Source organism: Oxyura jamaicensis, chromosome 8 (assembly GCF_011077185.1).
Source record: "Oxyura jamaicensis isolate SHBP4307 breed ruddy duck chromosome 8, BPBGC_Ojam_1.0, whole genome shotgun sequence".
Classification (NCBI taxonomy): domain Eukaryota; kingdom Metazoa; phylum Chordata; class Aves; order Anseriformes; family Anatidae; genus Oxyura; species Oxyura jamaicensis.
The window spans coordinates 4,487,458-4,507,745 of NC_048900.1; the positions used below are offsets into that span (position 1 = coordinate 4,487,458).

Consider the following 20,288-nt stretch of genomic DNA (forward strand, 5'->3'; position numbering starts at 1 on the left):
TTAAAGACTAGAATAAAGTGTCTCTCTTGTCCCCCTCTCAATAAAATTTACCGTCTTTGAAGACCATCGGATTCCAGTTATTTCTGAGTATTCAACAGTGAGATCCAGAGATCATTTTTTCCCCCAATTCCTTTTCTCTAGCTACTAGACTTTAAGGGTGCATCTACACAAGAATTTCATTGGCATCAGGAGTACATTTTTGAAGTACATCTCTAAATTGCCCCTACTTGCTATGCTACTTTCTTTGAATTGTACAGAGGGCTTTTAGATCAAGCAAGTGGTAAAACGACTCTAGCTGCTAATGGACATTTAGGCTATGCAAACAAATCAATTAAGTCCAAAGTGCAACTCCAAAATTCACATAGTGTGGATGTCAGGTTCTCTGCACCATCCGATTAGCTCTGTGGAGCAACAGAGGAGTTCATGCAAATCTACACTGTCAAGGGGTCACAGTAGTTGTTAATGCAGACATAGTCATAGAGTTTGGGATACAAAATCCTACAGAAGTCACTAATAATTTTAGTTATTCATTGTCATCCATACAGAAAATGAATTCAAAGAAATGTTTGGAGTTCCAGTGATACAAATCATACGAGGATTGTCCAAATTATTTAAAAAAAATGGTGAGACTTTCAACGATTTATTAAGTGTCAAGCTCTGTGTATTTAATCTAGTTGTATGAAAGGTACTTGAAATTTTTCCAGATATTTAAGTCTGGAAAAAAATAATCAAGCAAAACAAAACAAAAACCAATTATCTTGACCGAGAAACTTACAGAAAGTTTTGAGCTGCATTGTGATTTTGGTCTTATATATGAAATACAGTTTCAATAAGAAAGACAGTTACATAAAAATGTATTCTGAAAAAAAAAAAAAAAAAAAAAAAAAAAAAGGTTTTAAAATATTTTTCACCTTATTGAAATTGGAAAGTATTTAAGGTCATAAATCTGATTTGGGGCATAGTGGTTGATCTGCAGCCAACGGGTAAAATCTGTCCGTAACCCTTCAAAACCCTTTGAAGAGTTCACCATTTGTGAGAAACTGGGAAATACGTCATTAAGTATGATAGGATTTGTTCTTCTATTTTTATTCTCTTATAAATGATTTAGGTGTTATACCCTAAAAATAAACTTATAATTTTAGAATAGAAGCCTTAAAAACATATCCAGAGCATCTATGCCATCTATGAGGGAAAAAGATTAGGGTAAAAATGCACTTGTGCAAAAAGAGGAAGAAAATACAAAATCGGCGGCCATAGTCACTTTATACATGTGAAAAGCCAACAAATAAAACCCATAAAAATGAAAAATAAATCAGGTGAAGCGACATATAAGACGTTAAGAACCAAGAACAAATTCTCAGCTTCACTAAAGTCATTTTGAGTTTTGTCATACATCTCAAGGTTTCTAAGGTGAAGACATATTTGAAAACCTAATTAAATCCACAAGCTCACTTTCACTCATCTCACAGTTTAAATTCCTTTCCTGGGGAGCTAATGGTTTGTAAGAAAGGCCTAGTCTTTAAGACTGCTCCAACATGCCTAGTACATTTAACTGCCAGTCACTTCTTAATGTTCTCATTGCAAGTATTACCGCTTACTATGAAAGATCTAGCACATTTTAATGAGTCAAAATGTATCACATATTTACGTTTGTGCTCTCAGGTCTAGTTAAGCTACAGTAATACAAATGATAAAAATTAAAATGACATTAAATGCTTTAAAGGCTGCTCTTATTTAACAAATAACTAACCTCATTTAAGTTTTGCTGTCTACAATCCCAAGACCAGATTCAGTGTAGAATTCTGAAATAACGTGTCACTGGCTTCTCTGTGCAGACAGAAACCTAGTGGCAACTGAAATACTTAATAAAAGGTAGTATCAGTTCTGTTTCAGGAGAAAAAAATCATACCTGGAAAGAAAAATAACACCAGGGTTTGATGGTAGGAGTGTGATATAAAGGTATTGAAACACCATTCTAGTTCTTATTCATCAGGGCTTTTAGACTTCACAGTCTACAAATAACTAATATTTACACAAGCAATCTTCCTGGGGTTCGTACCTTAAGAACGTTACGTTTTTCAGTGAGAATTTGACACCAGAAATTGTGAAACTAAGGACAAAAGGTACCAAGAAGTATAAATGACCTTTTATCCCTGCTTAGAAAGCTTAAAGAAGGCTTTTCAGATTAGCTCCATCTAGTTTTTTTCTGTAGTTTTAGTTGGCTAGTTTCCTTGTGTACACACAACCATGGTTCACTCATTAACTGGCTCACTAAGATTAACTGTTGACTAATAGAATATTTAAAAATATCCTGTCATTACCCTGCACCCACATATTGAAGTCCAATAGCAAAAATCATTTGGCTTCTTGCAAGGTCATTTGAAGACCTCCAGAAAAGGATATTATTTTAGCCTACATTATTCACTATTTTAATGTGGCCTTCCAGTCCACATGTTCCATGTTTAAAATATAACACTAATCAAATAACTTATCCATGCTAAAAATAATTACAAGATCTATTTATATACAACAAAATTGAGCTTCTCTTCTTTTTAGTTTGAGAACTATAACATGGAAAATGTTTACATTTTATTTAAAATAAGTAAATAAAGGTGCATGTGCACACACAAATCCCTATTTCTTCAAATCTTTACCTCAAGGATGTGACAATTATCAAAGAATAACCTGGGAACTGAGTCCCTGTTATTTGAATAGCTTTGCATTTCCAATCTTTCCATTTTTGAATTTTATTTATTTATTTATTTTTATGTAACATTGGCTTAAAACATCCAGGCTAACACTGTTCCCAGAGAAAATCAGAATATTATCTAATGGTCTCTTTCCCTTTAATTACCAGTTAGATAATTATAATTCTAGGTTTAGAACTCTGCATGTAATAATTTTCATTTCCATCTCAATAGAAATGAGCAAGGAAATTTTGTAGAGACTGGAATATATAGGATTTTATAAATCATGAATCAATTTCTAGATTACAGTTTCCTTTGACTTAGGCATATCAAAGGGTAATCTATTCCTTAGTGAAAGCAATGAAAGAATGTTATATCAATAAAAAATCTATTTTCGGCATTATATACAATTTATATTAGGGGAAAAAATATCCCAAATGTTTTGTTAAGGATTCTGCTGAAAAGATGAAACAAAAAACAAAGCCAGTAGTTCGTGGAAAGCAGAAGACTAAGATTTATACCTGTTTGTTTATTAGGTCTTTACCTGAAGAGATGCTGGTGAAGCTGGAAAAGGTTCTTCTCTAAACTTTATCTTGCCTTTGAGTTCTATTTACAATTCTTCAAATAAAAGGCACTGAACACTTTTCTGGGAACACTGACATCCCGTCACAACTATTTGGCAGGTTAGAAACTGCTAGACTTGCCAAAAAAATTGTCTTCCATAGGGAAAACCCTTTCCTCTCAGGAACAGCAAATCTTTTCATTTGGAATACAGGAAATACCCAAGCCATAAACCTGGCACAAAATAAACTGTGGTAGATGTATGCCCATCTGAAGCATCAGAAATGAAAGCACATTAAAAGGTAAGTAGATATATAAAAATCCAGTTCAGTCATATCATCTTTAGGAATAGCTCTGCGTGTACAGCATCTTTAAAATCAGAACAGCTTCACTTTCTACACCTCATGCATGTTGCCTTGCAACATTAGGATCTGATCTTCAAGATCAGAATGATAACTGGTCAGGCTGTGGAACAGTGTGCAGAATGGGACTGGTACATTAAGTAGCACGTACAATATAAGAAAATGTATATTCCCAATCTCATAAACATTTTGAGATGGGAAAACATATCCCTGTTGCATGCTCATCTGTAACTCAGTCTGATCTCTCATTCACAATCAGTTCTAATATAGAACAAAACAAAGTAAGACATTTTTGAGCCTACAGCTGTGTCACACCAAGAATACACTGAAAATCCAGGGCATATTCTTCCCTGAAAAGAAAAACAAAACAAAACAAACAAAAACACAGGATTTTATTTTTCTTGAGGCCAGAAATTCCTCTTTTTATTTCACAATTTACATCTCCTTAGTAAGTTGTTTGGAAAATTGACTAGCTGAGCATAAAGTAAAGGGGATTTCATGCACTTCCAAAGATATAGTTCAGCCTGAAAAGAGCATTTTTCTAAGCCATAATGGAAGCTATATGAGAGTAGGGCATGATTGTTTTATGAATCAAACTGAACGACCCCAATGTAACTGTGCAACTGTTCTTCGCTGTTTCAGATGCTGTTTTTTTTACTTCCCTGTTTTGGCCTTCTTTTTCACCACGTGATACAAATGTAAGAATTATTTCCCTGATGATTGATATCATGCATAGACTCAAAATAACAGCTACTGACATTTTATAAGTGCGGTCTGGAAAAACGTGTCACTGACTTCAGAAGGAATGCAATAGAAAAATTCTCTACTAGTGCCCTAGGCTGAAATTCACCATAATCCTGGAAGCACCCAGCCCAAGGAAAGGTAGATGTAATGCACCAGCACATTTAAATAGCAATGTTTTATACCCAGTTTTCTTTTTTATAAAATAATCGCATATTGTGCAGGACATCAGTTGCATCACTTACCATGAGCTGATCAGACCTACAGAAATCACACAGCGGTGAAGACTGGTAGTTTGACATTGGATTTTGTTAACAGTATATCTCCTAAACATATGCCCCAAAGCAATGAGAATTCGATAATTTATATATTTTTTATTGTTTCCCAATATCCTGTTAATTTTTCAGTCTGTTCAATAAGAGATAAACCGTGGAAACTATGAAAGCAGACCGTGTCTTTAACTTCTGCCTGCTGATTCACTATGTTTAGAAATCACAGGAAATTGTATTTATCTCTTCCCTATAAGCCATTATTCCCAATGTTGAAACTATTTGCTGCAAGTACAAGACTAACATGTGTATCTGTCAACAAAATGGGTCACCTCTATACTCTTCTATATTTTCTTTAGTTGAAATCAATAAAGTAGAAATCAGAAACATCAGACACTGGAGGGCAGGAATGATGAAGTGCTTAACATTGCTCCCTGATGTCTGTATCCCTAGACACATGGCAGGTTCACAACTGTCTTATCGCTTTTCACATTTTACCTGCTTGTGCATCCACTAGCACTTCTAACTATTTTTCATGCTAAGACTTTTTTTTGTTTTAGTCATGAGGTTATGAACAACAATGTTAAAACAGATTATTTATTTAATTTTTAATGCTTTGCTTAACCTTAATATGCAAATATCATAGCTTCTGATTACATCTCCCTGGACATATCAAACACACAAATTACATTGCAAGGAAAAAAAATAACTGTAAGCAAAGCAGTGTTAATGCTATTGTAACTAATGTGCACCATTTTCATTAACAGATAAATGAAGGAGGGATTATAATTACTTCACTGTGAAAATAAGTACTGTAAATATTTTATGTTTTTCTAATAATTTAAGAGACCATTTTTTATGACCTAGAAGAAAAGCCAAGTTTGGTCTTCCAGCATCAACATCATACAACATATAGGGGAACAAAATATAAATCAGTAGGAATGCAAAGTAGACAAAGCAGTAGTAAAATCACAAAAACTGTAAAGGAGACAAATTTTCCCCTGCCAGAATGCATCTCCCAAATATGCCTTGACTGCAAGGTCATCAACTTCAGATATAACCTTGAAGTATTATTCATTGGCATTGATGTCACTAGAGGTGATTAACCTGCTAACTGATTATGACACCTAGTAAGGCATAGAGGTAAATTTCAAATTTACTAGGTGACTAAAATAGAATATTTATGGATGCTGTTCAAAAACCCAGTAGAACGCAGTATACATCAGGATGCTTCGCTAAAATGAAAACAGTAGAATGTATATAGAGAGCATTTTCTGGGTTACTATTAATTTTGTCCTATTTTTACCATAGTAGAAAACCCTCAGGAAAGTAACAGGATAGTCTTGGCAGAGAGGCATATTCAAATTATATGCAAATTTGATATCTCTCAGGGCTTAGGATCAAAATCTCATGTTCAATCAATAATTCCAAAATCTGTACCTAGATTTCAAAGTAGTCAAAATATCAGAGAGGTTTAGCAGTATGCATTTTGACTTGAGTCATCTCAACACACATTGAAAACCTGGGGAAAAAAACATGATGTTTAAAGTGTGTGGTCTGGCACATACAGAGCTGTGAGGTGTTGTGACTTGCTGTACACAACTTACAACGCCTGGTCGTATTTTGAAATGGCCATCAGTATGGCAATGTCCATGTATACAGGATCATAACTCAAGGCAGGATTAGGTGTCAAAGTCAAAAAACAATCATGGTAATTTCAAAAGAGACATAAGGCATTCTACAAATTTCTGGCAAAGTCAAAGCACAGCAAAATGAGTATGTGTATTCTTGCTATTGTTGTGAGGCAAGTTCAACCCCCCCCCCCCCTTTAGTGAATGTGACAGAAATCATCAAACACAATTAGCATTACATAATTATGTAAATAGCAAATAAACTTCTTACAAGCAGGAAACAACAAAAAGCTGTTACAACGGCAGCACTGTTTAAAACACAGTAACAAAAGCAGAAGGCGTCACAGCAGCAATTGAGCACATCGGACTCTGGCTCTGTAACATAGGGCCACCTACATAGGACCTATGCACAGATTTCTAGATATTTTTCTCTATGAGCGAAAGAAAACAAAATTGATCACAAAAAAAAAAAAAGAAAAGAAAAAGAAAGTAACAAATGTACATGTAAAATGTCTTTTTCTTAATATTCTCTTTTTACCATGAAAGCTAGGTACTGGCACTACTACATTGGGCATGACGGTCACTACCACATTGTAGTTTCTCCTCCTCAGATGAAAGATTTTCGTTGTTGTTTGAAAGGGATAGATTTTAAACTACTCCATGCAATGCACATGCAGCTTAGCGAACTCCCCTGCTCATGTTCTTTTCTTGAGAGAAGGGGGTATAATCAAGGAGCTAAAAAGACACAAATGACAACAGATAAGTCTCAAATTTTCAATACAAAAAAGTCAGAATGATGGTGAATGTCAAGCCTCTGCTTGCCTTCTGATGGCCCCCATTCATTTTCCTGAAGAATCTGAGAAAACCAAAATTCCTTCTATTAATGTCTTCAAATTGGACGATATAATAAACTCTACCTGAACACTGTGCTATGAACCTTCTAGAGCATATTTGGATGGATTCTTAACAAAACTCTGACCTACTTTTTTAGATATTTGTAAAAGCTTGGCAAAAGAGTATAATCATCATCTCATGGAAGTCCAGTGTTTTTTTTTTTTTTTGTCTGTTTTTTCTGTAAGAAATCTCTAAAATAGAGTGTACGTGGTTTCCAATGATTTATAATGAAAGGTTAAGGTCCTAATTTCCTACTGTTATCAATAACTCAGCTGAAGGAGGAAGATTTAAATAGTATCAAAGGAAGAGTTTTGGAAAATACTTTAAGGAACGTCTGCTATTTGCTAATAGGCATTAAAACAATTAAATTAGTGGTGGTAAATTAGTCATTCCATGCAATTTAAGATCAGCCTGTGATATATTTGTTTAAATTTAAATTTAACAGATTTCATAGTGAGGTGTTTGATAATCCATGCCTGTGAACATTCAAGAGGCATTAGGATAATGCCCTCAATAACATGCTTTAACTTTTGGGTAGCCCTGAAGTAGTCAAGCAGTCGGACTCAATCTTTGTAGGTCTCTTCCAATTGAACTGATCTGTTTTACTCTATTCTAAACTCTGTGCTTGTAGAATGACATGACAGAATCTTAACCTTTTACAGGCTTCAAGCAGTCCTTAAAAAGATGATTTAACCAAAAGTATCAAGCACTTACTTCTTTCATTAAGTACTGGTAATTCCATTTTCTTACTTTCATATATACTTGCTGTACATGAATTCTCCTGATTTATATCCTAAGCAGTTTACAGAAAGTTAAAAATGGTATTTTGTGTGGCTTACATTTTCTTTAATTTGGTATGCTTTTTTCATTTTTCTTAGTATCTGGTGAGGTGTCCAGAAACAAAATATTGTGAGTTTGATGTTCATATAATTAGTACATCATGTACATTGAGGTTACTAGTCTCAAAAGTAGAGACGTACTTGAGAGTTGTGATAACTTTGGGTTGGTGTTGTTTTGCTTCCCTAATAAACCAGTGAAAATACGTCTTACCACTATGGTCATTGCAGCGTATACATTATTCTAGAAGACTTGATATGATGAACTTTCAAATTCTTTTTTGGGGGGTAAAGACTGTCAGAACTTTCAGTTAAAGATTTTGACCCACTTACATGCCCACATCTAACTTTATTCTCCAGCTCACTATTTACCATGGGAAAAGTATTCACAGCATCCATCAACCCTTCTCCATAATAATAACAATAGTAACAACAATAATTATTATTATTTATAAAGAAGTGTTGCTTAAGTTGGTTTCTTAGCAATAGCTATACCTACACAGCATGGTGGAGCACAGGAGAACACTGTTGGTCTCCCTCTGGACATGCTACTCTGACTCACGTTATGGTGTGAAAGAGCCCAGATACAGAGCCATAGCTTTGAATCTGAGCTCTCAGTCCCATTTCTCTTATTTTTTTGAGGTGGCTTGTGAAGTGTTTTTTGAGTGTTTGTATACTTCCCATCTAGCTTCATTGAAAAAAATAATGTTCTCATTAAATTTTCATATAGAGTTGGCATTATTAGAGAGATGTACCAGAAAAAAAAATGTGAAAAAAATCAATGGCAATAGTGGGGTTACATTTTGAAAGATTCTTTAACATATCCTTATTGGTAGTATTCAACACCAATTGCCAGGGGAACAAAATAGAAATAAATGCTTCTGAACCATAGAGAGAACCAAGGGTAGACTTTTAAAAGTATTGAATACTTTAAAATTGTATTTAGTCTAGTGGGATTTTTCAACACCGAAACGTATAATTCCCAGATGTCTGAATGTATTTGAAAATCCTTTCAGGGGTCCAAAACTAAATACTTGGATGGCTTTAATAGCTTAGTCTCAAAACTACACACTTCAGCATACTGGAAGAAAAAGAAAAAAAAAAAAAAAGATTAGAAACATATTGCAGTGCACTTTTCATCTGACAAGAAAAGTGGTTAAAATATCTCAAAAAGATGCAGATGTCAAACATTAATCATAACCAATACATACCGCTATGGTCCAGTAACTGTCGGTACTTAATTTCAACAAAATCACAATCCTCTCTCAACCTTTTCTATGTGGCTGTGTAAACATGACAGCAACTTTAAATCTTGTTGACAGTGACTTCCATACCTGTCAGTGGGCAGTCAGCTGCAGTTCAAACAGTGCTGTAGAGAAAAGCACTTCCTAATTCCCACCCTGAGAAAAAAAACTCAACAATGTACTGTGGGACACAGTTGAATGCTAAGTCAAAAATGTCACTGCTTTACAAGCAATTAATCAATTAAAAGTTATGGCTATGAAGCTGTGAACAAAGGTTAATTAGAACAAGAAAATCAACTGCATTTTGAAGCAGGACAGAATACTTTTTCAGCTACCTTCAGAGATAATTAAATCAAATGTAAAAATCACAAGTTTAAGCAAGGAATATCTTCAGCAGTATGCCCGGATTATCACAACAGTTAGGAATATAAGACAAATAATTACTTGCATATGTTATCCATACCTGTCTACATACATAAAAATTATTACCTCAAAGCACTGTTAACAAACTGAATTTCAACCATGATTTCCATTGTCATTACACTAGGCAGATTTATCTGAGAAGTCTGAGAAGAGTCAAAAAAGCAGAAATAAATGCTGCATAGATTCATCAGTCATCCTATCCAGTTCTGTTCCTTGAATTGTTTTGAATACCTTACATTATTTCTCTGAGTACAATCAGAGTTTTATTATTTCTTAGATCTTGTATTTTCCTTTTAATAAAATTCTCTTGATTCAAGTCATTCCAAATAACAGCACACACAATAACGGGTATGAATGGAAGGACTAAAAGGACTTCTGTATTTCAAAAAACACAGAACTTTCCCTGTAGGCAGAGCAAGATTTTTTAATATAAGTTTTCATTAAATTTTTTTAACTGTCTTTTAAGCTGGTCTAAACAACACATTCCTTTTTTAAGCCTGAATTCTCTTTCCAAATGATTTGTTTTGTTTTTATATTTTTAATATTTATCCACGTGAATAATAAGATCAAACTGAAGTTGTACTGGGTCTGTTTGTCTTTTACTATCTCAGCTCTGCTGCATTTTAATATTTGTCCATCCCCACAGATCAATTTTAGCCACTGCAAGCATAAGTGCCTACAGGCTTCTCTTTTAGAGAAGTTCTGTTGAAAAATTTGGCATATTTCTAATTATATTTCAATCCTACGGAGAGAATCCCTGTATTGTAACTGCAGACTGGCATTACTGTCTGGGGTTTCTTGAACTAAATAAAGAAAGCATTAGCAATTTGATTAGTAGAACCTGATTGCTTTCCCTGAATATTACAGTATGTTAAATGAGAAGCTGCATAAAACAAATAAATGAAGCAGGTGCATGTCAGATTCTCATTTGGAAGACTGCCAGCTGATCAACTCCACCAAGGTTTTATTATCTAACCAGAAACACATTTTGTTGATGCTTAGATTTTTCCCTCAAGAATAACTTCTGCCAACACTGGCAACAGCTCAACGAACAAAATGCTGTAACTATTGAAGACTGAGGTGAATGGTCTGTAACAAACATTGTATCAACAGGCTCTTACCCCTCTGTATGTGCATATAGACACAGGCAGGCTAGTATGCAAATATATCGCAATCTTTATGCCAACTTGAAAGCCACAAAAAATGACAGATGTCAAAAAGAGGGACCATGTTTTTCCATCGTCTTTGTGATACATGTTAAAACAATGACTGAACAGACAATCTTATACTCAGTAACTTGGTGAGCATATTTTCCAACTGGATCGCTTCCTTTGGACCCTAGTAAACAGCTGGAGGGGATGGATAGAATATTTGGTAATATTTTCTACTTGGCTTTTCTCCTCCTTTCAACAAACTTCTAAATGGTTTGCAATGGCGTACCATGACCGTAATCTCTCATATTTATGTCCAGTGAGTCGTTTGCAAGAATGTCAGACAAACTGACCTTCCACACAATCATTCCATGACAAGAATATTAACACTTGTAATTGTCGTTTTAATGCTGTCTCTAGTTCTTGTAAAGCATATGTTGCGGTATTGCCTAAGTCTACACTTGCTCTGAATTTCATCCCTTGAGCAGTGTTGTGTCCCCCTCATCCGTTATACGTGAAGATGCAGATCATGCTGCTAATTCAGAAGTTCAAGAATTTGCTGTCTTAACAGTTGCTGTAGATTTACAGGGGCATATTTTTGAAGCACCAAAGTTGCTAACCTCAAGAATACTTAAGTCAGTCCAAATGCTAATGCATTCCTTCCACTTGCTTTATAAAACTTTTAAATGTGTTTATTGCTCTTCATCCAACCCACAGTTAGCACTTGTAGCACCTAATACTACCATTCCCTTGTGAAAAGATTCTATGAATACTGCTTAAACATATTAACTTTGCATAGTTTTTAATATATATCATTAAGAGGAGAATTCCCAAAAACACATTCATGGCAGAAGCCTAAACTGTGCTGTGATTCAACAAGGTACATGCACTTTTGCAAACTATACCTCAAACCTGAGAGTTGAACCCTTGTGCTTTGTTTTGTTTTGAAGATTGCCTAAAAAGTTTATAAAACGAAATCCATATGTTTCCAGAGAAATGAAAAATCCTTAGCCCTAAGCATTTTTTTTTATTGTATGGGTAATAGTTGTAGAAAATAATAGAAAACATAGTTGGAAGAGACTTCAAGAAGTCCTCTACTCCCAGACTCTATCACAAGAAATGATTAAAAATATCTAACCCATTTTTGAAAGATGATTGTATATCTTGTTCACAAAATCTCCTAGTGATGGAGATTTTGCTGAATTCTATGCAACTTATACTAGACAGTATCTCCCACTGTCCTTACTTTTGGGAAGTTTTTATTAAATGCTTTATATAAAGCTCACATTCCAGAACAGAAATACAGCTGTCCTTGGGGTGGGTAGAGGTTTCTTGCCTTTATCTTCACAGCTTCTTTTAAGCTTTGAAGACCTATCATGTCTCAAAGTCCTCCCTTCTCTATTCTTAACACTCACAATAATCTTCAATTTATTTTTTTTCACAAGTTATATTTTCCAGACTTTGGATCCTTCCTTCTGTATGTCACTTGATTCTCTGCAGTTGGTGCCTACATTTCTTGAAGTATATGTCCAAAAGTGGCAAAAGGAGTCCAACAGAGGCCTTATTAGTGCTGAGTGGAGCAGAAGGATTACTTCCTATTTCTGAATAAACTCCTGCTTTCTTATCAGGATGAGAACGCCTGTTTGCACAAAGCCAGAACTGATTCATGTTCAGTTTGTGACTCACAAAGGGGAATTTGTAAACCTTCAGATTTATGAGAGCAATACTGCTACCTAACAGGTCATTCTCTTTTATACATTTTTTTTTTTTTTTTTTTTTCCCTGAGAGTAATACTTTGAATTGTCCTTAATCAACTGTAGCTTTTCATATTAGATCATTTCCTCCATTTGTCAAGAATGCTTTGCATTGTAATTCTGTCCTACAAAGTGCTTGGGTTCCCCTCCCATTCTGGTACTGTCTGAAAATTCAGTAAGCTATTCTCTATGCCTTCAAAGATGTTAATAATAATATTGAGCACTTAAAATATCTGTGTGATTCAAATTCTTTATATATTCTTTTCACAAAGACAGGCTATATTTGAAAGGAAGAGTTCTGATCAAATTCAGTCAGGGTTACGAAGATACTTCACATATTCAGTAAGAACGACTTACTTTCAGGGTGGTAATAAAAATGATAAGACATGTTCATCCTAAACTCTAAATTTGTGTGATGGCATTTTGATGTTTCCTTATTGACACAATTATTATGTGGGAAAAAAACTGAAGGTATGGCAAATCACATAGTACTGTGTTTGAAAATGCCATCACAGTGAGCTATATAAAACCTAATTCAGGTTCTGGTTCATCCATCTGATGATAACTGTCTTCTATCATGCACCATATTTCTTCCTGCAACTTTTATTATGTAAACTGCTTTAGACACAGTGCTAATCCCAAATCCCACCTATAACAGTAGATTAGGGAATTACACAGCCAATTAGTTCCTATATACAGCATGATCTGATTCTTCCTCTATGCAATTAACTAATACAGTCCATTACAAAGATACATTAACATTATTCAGGATTTTTTTAAAAAGTCATCATAAACTACTCTGATTAAAATTCTTAAAAACTAACATTTTCAAGGGCTTGGAAATTAATACAGTATTCTATCTGTATATAATAATGGATTTTAAACACAAAAACCTACTTCTGAGGAGCTCTTCAAAGATAATATTCCAAAAAGGTCCACAATCTTACTGACAGCATATGGAATGAAATGAAATGAAATAAAATAAGAACATAAGACCAGCTGTGCTGGGTCAGAACAAAACTCCATATAGCCTATATTCTTTTTCTGACAGTAGCCAAAAATGGATTATCAGGACATTAAAGTATGTAGTGATATTTTGTTCAAATTATTTAATCCTTTAGCAATACAGGCAGAGGTTATGTCTTTTTGTCTCTCAATAGAATTTCTTCTATGAACTTGACTATCACCATCTCTTTCTATAATGATACTCTAAAGAACAAAATACAAAGCACTCACATTTAAGTATTTATTCTGCCCCACATTCCAATTGTATCTCAAGATGAACCATTTCCTACATCCTTTGGATTCCAGTCACAAGAATAGAAAGATGGAAAGACAAAAAAGTAAATGAATTAGATTCCCAGAAATACCTTTCTTCACTTTTATGCCACCTCTATCTAGCGAAATAAAAGACACACTACCTTTAAAATCTGGCAACAGAAGTTCCAAAGGGTGTTAGACAAAATCCATGTCTTAGAGATGGTATAATCTTACTCCTTAGGCCAGGCCCTTTTCTGAGTATGCATGTAAGGGCCAGCTGCATCATTTTCTTAACTGATATCTGACTGTATACTCTGTAAGTAGGAAACACTGTGAATCGCGTTTGATGAAACTGATACTAGCAATGAAGAATGAGTCTTCTCTATCACCTGGCTCCATAGGACTGGTCTTTTCCATACAGTGTGTCATCCTGTCATTACCCACTAAAGTCATAACTGATGGGACAACTCAAACATCTGCAAACAGTGACAGGAGAATATTTACTATTTTAACATAACCTAACCAGAAGTTTTTTTTTTTTTTTTTTTTTTTTTTTTTTCCCTCTGGTTTGCAGAATTTCATTTTTGCATTTTTGTACTGATGATCCTATCCTCACTGTCCACTATGCCACAGCTCTACAAGCAGTCTGTTTAAATCAAGAGTCACCATCAGATATGCAAGCAACGGTGCCATACCAAAGACATCCCTGAGAAGGGACAGTTACTTGTGAGCTTGTTTCTGTGAGGTTTACTCTGGGCTGAGGGAAAAAATCCTATAATTTCATTACTTCTAAAGCACTAAATTAATAAGAGAAGCTGTTACAGAGACAATATGCTGGGACGTCCTTCTGAAAGCTGCCCCAGAAAACTAATCCCAGCAGCCTGAACTGCTGAAACAGCAGAGCAGCTCATGTTCCTTTGTCACATCATTTGCTACCTGACAGTCTTTTTTAGAAATACAAGAAATTCACTCAATACTGGCTGCTAAAATTTTCACAAGGTAACAGTGCTGTAGCACCTTTACATAGAAGGTATTTGCCCTGCATCAGCTCACCCCTCTACGCGTGTTGAAAGGAGTCACCTGAACATTCTGCACTTGAGACCAAGCAAGATGCTTTTATGAATGAAGGCTAATTTAAAGAATAGGATGGCACCAATTATACCTTCAAAAAGAAGGGATAGGGAGGTAGACGCATGCAGCAAGTATATAACTCAAGGTGAGCCTCACCTGGTGTATGCTTCCTAGTAGAAAACAGTGAAATAAATGCCCTGTATTTTTTTCAAGTTACAGGTTCATCAGTTATTGGAGTTGTGTCTCTAAACAGGATCAACACACACACAACATGCAGAGAGGTCTCCCCACAAAAAACAAAACAAAAAACAAAAACAAAAACAAAAAAGCACACACTTGCACTCTTTTCCCATTCAAGAGCTCCCTATGGATGAAGGTACCACATCTGCAAAACCAGTGGTCTGCCAGCATTTTTTATATATTTTTTTTTCATCAGACGAAAGATAAGATGAGGCAGGACATAAAGAAAGAACTCATGAGGAAGATAGGAAAAGGTCTCTAACAAAGGATAACTAGTTGTGGGGTTTGGATTTTCCTGTTACAATCTTCATATGACTTCAGGGCTGTGACCACACCTGAGAATTACACTCCTTATTTTTCTGCACTAAGCAGGGGGAAAGAAAACACAGGGAAAGGAAATCTCTACTATACATTAGAATTATAATAAAACAACTTTAAAAAGCTTAACACTGCATCAGGACAGATAATTGCTAAGAGGTTTTCTGAAACCGGACTTTTCAAACTGCTGGGAAGAAAAATCCTACTGAGAGCTAATTTCATTTGGCTTAAGAAATACAAGTTAGTAGTTCTGGAACAGAAGATTTCATTTTTTTTATTTTTTATTTTTTTATTTTTTCCCAGTCTCCAGCCACCATACACCAATTACATTTTGCAGTTTTGGTTTTGATGCTGCTCAGCACAGGAATACTGTTTTTCTAGGAAAGTCCTGAGCATAAAATACTCAGAGAATCAGACACACAAACACTGGGGACCCTGAGGAGTGACTCCCTACCTAATTTTGATTTGAAGAGAAGGAATGTAAGGTTCAGCTCAGATTGTTTAAAATAACTCTTTTGGGTCAAGATAAAGACTAGCAAACCTTCTCATACTCTAAAATAGTTGAAAAGAAAGGGGTCTTGAAAAAACACATAAACAAACAGTAAATAAATATTTTTACTTGGTGGGATATGCAGGAGCATTTAGAAAAAAAAAGTCTCCTACCAGTACAGTATACCAAATTGACTCGAGCTGTCTGAAGAACATTAATGGTGAGTGCACCTCCCTACTGACCCAGGACATTAGCACATCCTCCGCTCAATGGAGATGTACTTGGGCAAAGCCTAGTAGACCTACGAGAATATCTCATACAGATGAGATATTCTAAAATCCTGAGTAATGGAATATGTTACAATGAAATACAGTTGATGTCACAAGAGCCGTACCCAATTGACACAAAAATGACACACCTTTTCTTTTCTTGATGTTACAACTGACTGAATAAGAAAACTGCCAACATAAAACAGTAAACCATTCAGTAGGATATCTAAACCAAAGGGAGGTCTGTAGCACATGCTATTGCATATTACACATTCAAATGCTATTGCATATTACGCATTCAAAGAGAATACCAAAAAAAAAAAATAGGCATCTCCTCACACCCCCATTCACTCCCCTTCATCCTCCCAAAACAGAAGAAAGCATAACCTGCATTTTTCAGTTGTTCCGTGTGGTTGGTCTATGTCCCATTGACTTTGTCACCTGAAACATCAGATTCTGTTAGAACATTGGTTCTGTGCTATCTCTTAAAGGATACTTCTGTTTGCTGAATTGAAAAATATAGTTGCCTACATGAAGAAGAACAAAAGTCACAGACAGCCCAGCTTCTCCTCTTACCTTTTCTATCTGCAATGGTGACCATAAAGACAAAAACTATTTTGTGTAACCAAACTCATTATGCTTAGGAAGGAAGGAGGTAGGTAGGTTCTGTTTAGATGTGTTTCATTTAAAGATTTCAAATTAAGACACTTAGAAAGGGTGTTTTCCAAATATGACTTATCGGCTTATTTCCACAGTGCATTCATGATGCATGGTTTCATTCAGAATTTTAACCCGAGCCTGAGAAGAGTAGGCAAAAGTGTGCTGTAGTGAGTTAAGCCAAGAGATCTATTGAAGGTAACCTTTAAGCATACATTTATTAGGTAATAAAAATTTCAGTGGAGGGGAAAAAATCTTTATATAGATTACAAGAAAATCCATTACCCAGAAAACAAACAGGTTTATGAAGATGAGGAGGACTACTATGATAATCATGGGAGAAGTGTTTGCCAATAAAGATAACTGGCAAATAGGACAGAGTGGTTATGTTCTTACATGAATTGAGCAGGAAAGATGTTCCTAAGCTTTATAAATCAGCTGAAGTAGATTGGAAATGGGATAAAATTCTAAACATGGGGCTGCCTACTCTTTATCTTGCAAAGTAGATATATTAACCCATGAATCCAGAGAGAGCAATACAAATCTCTGACTGCTCTGTACTTCTCATTTTCTGTGAGATGCTAAGATATTTTCACATATGAGGGAGTTGCATATGAAAACTGTGAGCACCATAAATGTAAGAGCCTGGGCAGGTTGCAGGCTTGGTTTATTTAATCCAAGAGCAGAGAAATGACAAGCCATGCTCCTCCTCCTCCTTTAGCTGGACCATAGGCAAGGCAGAATAAAAGTAGCCAGGTGTACAGCTGAGAGAATGAAAAGGTAATAGGGCATTCATTGTATTAGAGACAGGCATCCCTATCCTAAAAAACTAAAATCTGATATACATTTCAACATCAAACTGAAATCTCCCAAGTCACTCCTGTCCCAGTTCTCCCAGATGCTACATCATGTAAGTCATTTCATAAGCTTCTGTAAGCTTTTCTTAAAATAGAGAACTCTGCCATGTTTGTTTATCTAGATGTTAAAACTTATCAGTTACATAAATCCTGCCATGATTACTTATTTGCCCTGTGCAATCTTGGGAATGAGAGATGCTAATTGCAGTGACTGAGACAAGCAGTGCAGCTATTTTCAAAATTACATTCCACAGACTGGGCTGTGCCACAGAAAATTGCTTGGTGATAAAAGAAACAGATAAATATTTATACAAACATATTATCACGATTCCAGCCTACAATTTTGGAAACTTGAGTTAGTGTCTTCCAACAAACATCCACTTAGAATAGATTCCCTTCTACAGTTTGGAGAGAGGTAGCTTGTGAGGTCCATAGGGGTGGGGAGTGCCAGTGACTATGAACATACAGACATCTTTTAAACATTCCCCAAATCTTCTTTTGCTTTGTATTAAAACATAAAACTCTCCAGCTCAGGAATGTAAATACTTAGAAGACTAGACTTGAAATACAGACAAGAACTCTGGCCTATGATATGGGCAAAACTTCTGCTTTTATGTTGCTATGAATGCCTTGGGTGCACTTGGACCAGAGCAAGCAATTCTGCATTGAAAGAAAATCCTCCAGCCTCAGGGTGAATCCTGCCGGCATCTTCAGAAGAAAATCTCTGATAGATCTGGTGGTTTGAAATGTTTTTCAGGACACGCTGTTCGCAGGTGATTGCTCTCTGACCTTCTGTTGGCCCATCTATTTTACACAGATTACACTACACTGGTAAAAGCCATCTCTGCAGTGTCACCAGGTCATTCAGAGACTGGTCAAACCATCATACGGATATTTCATGGAAGATCCTGGGATCATTCCAGAATTCAAGATGTATTAGGGCTCTGAATGATCCCAGTATCATTCTAGAAAGTGTAGGCATATTGCTGAATACCCAGGATTTGCACAATGAACATGAGGGTCCCTCACCATGCTGACTGCATGTGAAAATCAGAAGTCTAACCTCTCTCAAGAAAAATTGCTTTTCTTAATAGGTGGAAAAACATATTATGCTACAGATATTGACAAAGTCCCTTCAGATAATTTATACAGGCACGTTCTATGTACTTTCTTGATGCAGATTCAATGTATTGTTTCATATGGTTCCAGATACAAGCAACTATGCACAGATGATACCTATCTCAGAGACAAATATGTTCTCATCTTTAGACATATGACACCTGCATTATTTCATGATCTTCTCATTCCAAATTCATGCTACTATACTGAGATATTTCCTTTCAGCACTTTCAATAAGCTACTCATAGTAGCCATTATCAGTTTCATTACAAGACACACCCCAGAATATTTCAGCCTAATATTTTCTGGTGTAGCCACAACAAATTATAAAAGTGACAACTAAAATTCTAGAAATATTAAATATGTCTGTTTTTGTGGTTCAGACCTAAATTTGTCTCTAACAATACTGACAACTAATTAGTGAATAACTAAGACTGTTACCTTTACACTAATAAGTAGCTCTGAAGATTGCAGCTGAAGTACTCTCATGCTGAAAATTAAACTCAGTAAAAATGAAGTTTGTCCCAAAATTTTGAGTGAAGGTAACAAGAAGATCTTTAAAGTATGACAAACTACATGCGAGATGAACATTTCATATTGTATCAGCTTTCCATAACCTATTGATTTATTTGAAACTTTTAAGTCTAAGACAATAACAATATCAGTTCAACTTCTAGAATGAAACCCAGGGACCAGGGTACAGCAGAGCAAGACTAACATACCCACAAGTGAAGAATAGTGGAAGGCTCTTGGCAAAGCTATTCATGCAAAATGTTTCAGGCTCCACAACCAAAGTTTTCTCATTAGAAAAGAAGGAAATAAAAAGTGTCCTAAGAATTAATTGGCCTTACCAGAATCTCATAGTTCATCCTTTTCTTGTGTTCCTTGCTTCACTTGTGCACTGATGACTCCATGCTCTGGTTGAGACCCAAGCAAAAGAGGCACATTCCCTTCTTCAATTTTCGCTCATTGTACCACACTCACACTGGCAAACACTTGAAGGAGAAACTCAATAGGCAAATGCAATGGGATCTAACTTTCTGAGACTGAATTTTATCCATGTTGTGCATCCATCCCTAAAAAAGAAGCCAAGAAAGCATCCATCATTTCCAAAGAGAACTGGCTTTTGTAAATATATTTTCCTTGTGATGTCTAGCATGCACGTTTATGATCAAATAAGTGTTACTATTAATTTCCATATTTAAGTTGTTCCCCTTCTTCTTATAGAAGAGTATGCTTTTGTTGTTCAGAGCAAAACCATAAAAATATATCATGTTCTTTTAAGTGAAGAGTGGTAGTGGCACACTGGACATCAATTACCAGATACAAACCATCCAGGAAGCAGATGCTAGGCAGAACGTACAGTTATGGAAGTAGAAAGGTCAATCCCTTTTCCTGAATAGGGATGCATAATCCCAAGCATTTTGAAATCATTCTGAAGCAATAATGCCATT

At 35.4% G+C, this 20,288-nt stretch overlaps 2 long non-coding RNA genes across 2 annotated transcripts in view; one reads left to right on the forward strand and one right to left on the reverse strand.

Moving 5' to 3' along the window:
* Positions 1-20,288, reverse strand: part of LOC118170736 — a 319,869-nt gene that overhangs the window by 225,128 nt on the left and 74,453 nt on the right. The window contains exon 2 of the long non-coding RNA XR_004752855.1: positions 19,686-19,910. This is a non-coding gene — a long non-coding RNA (uncharacterized LOC118170736). The remainder of the gene's footprint in view (positions 1-19,685; positions 19,911-20,288) is intronic.
* Positions 1-20,288, forward strand: part of LOC118170737 — a 120,871-nt gene that overhangs the window by 26,060 nt on the left and 74,523 nt on the right. The window lies entirely within an intron of this gene.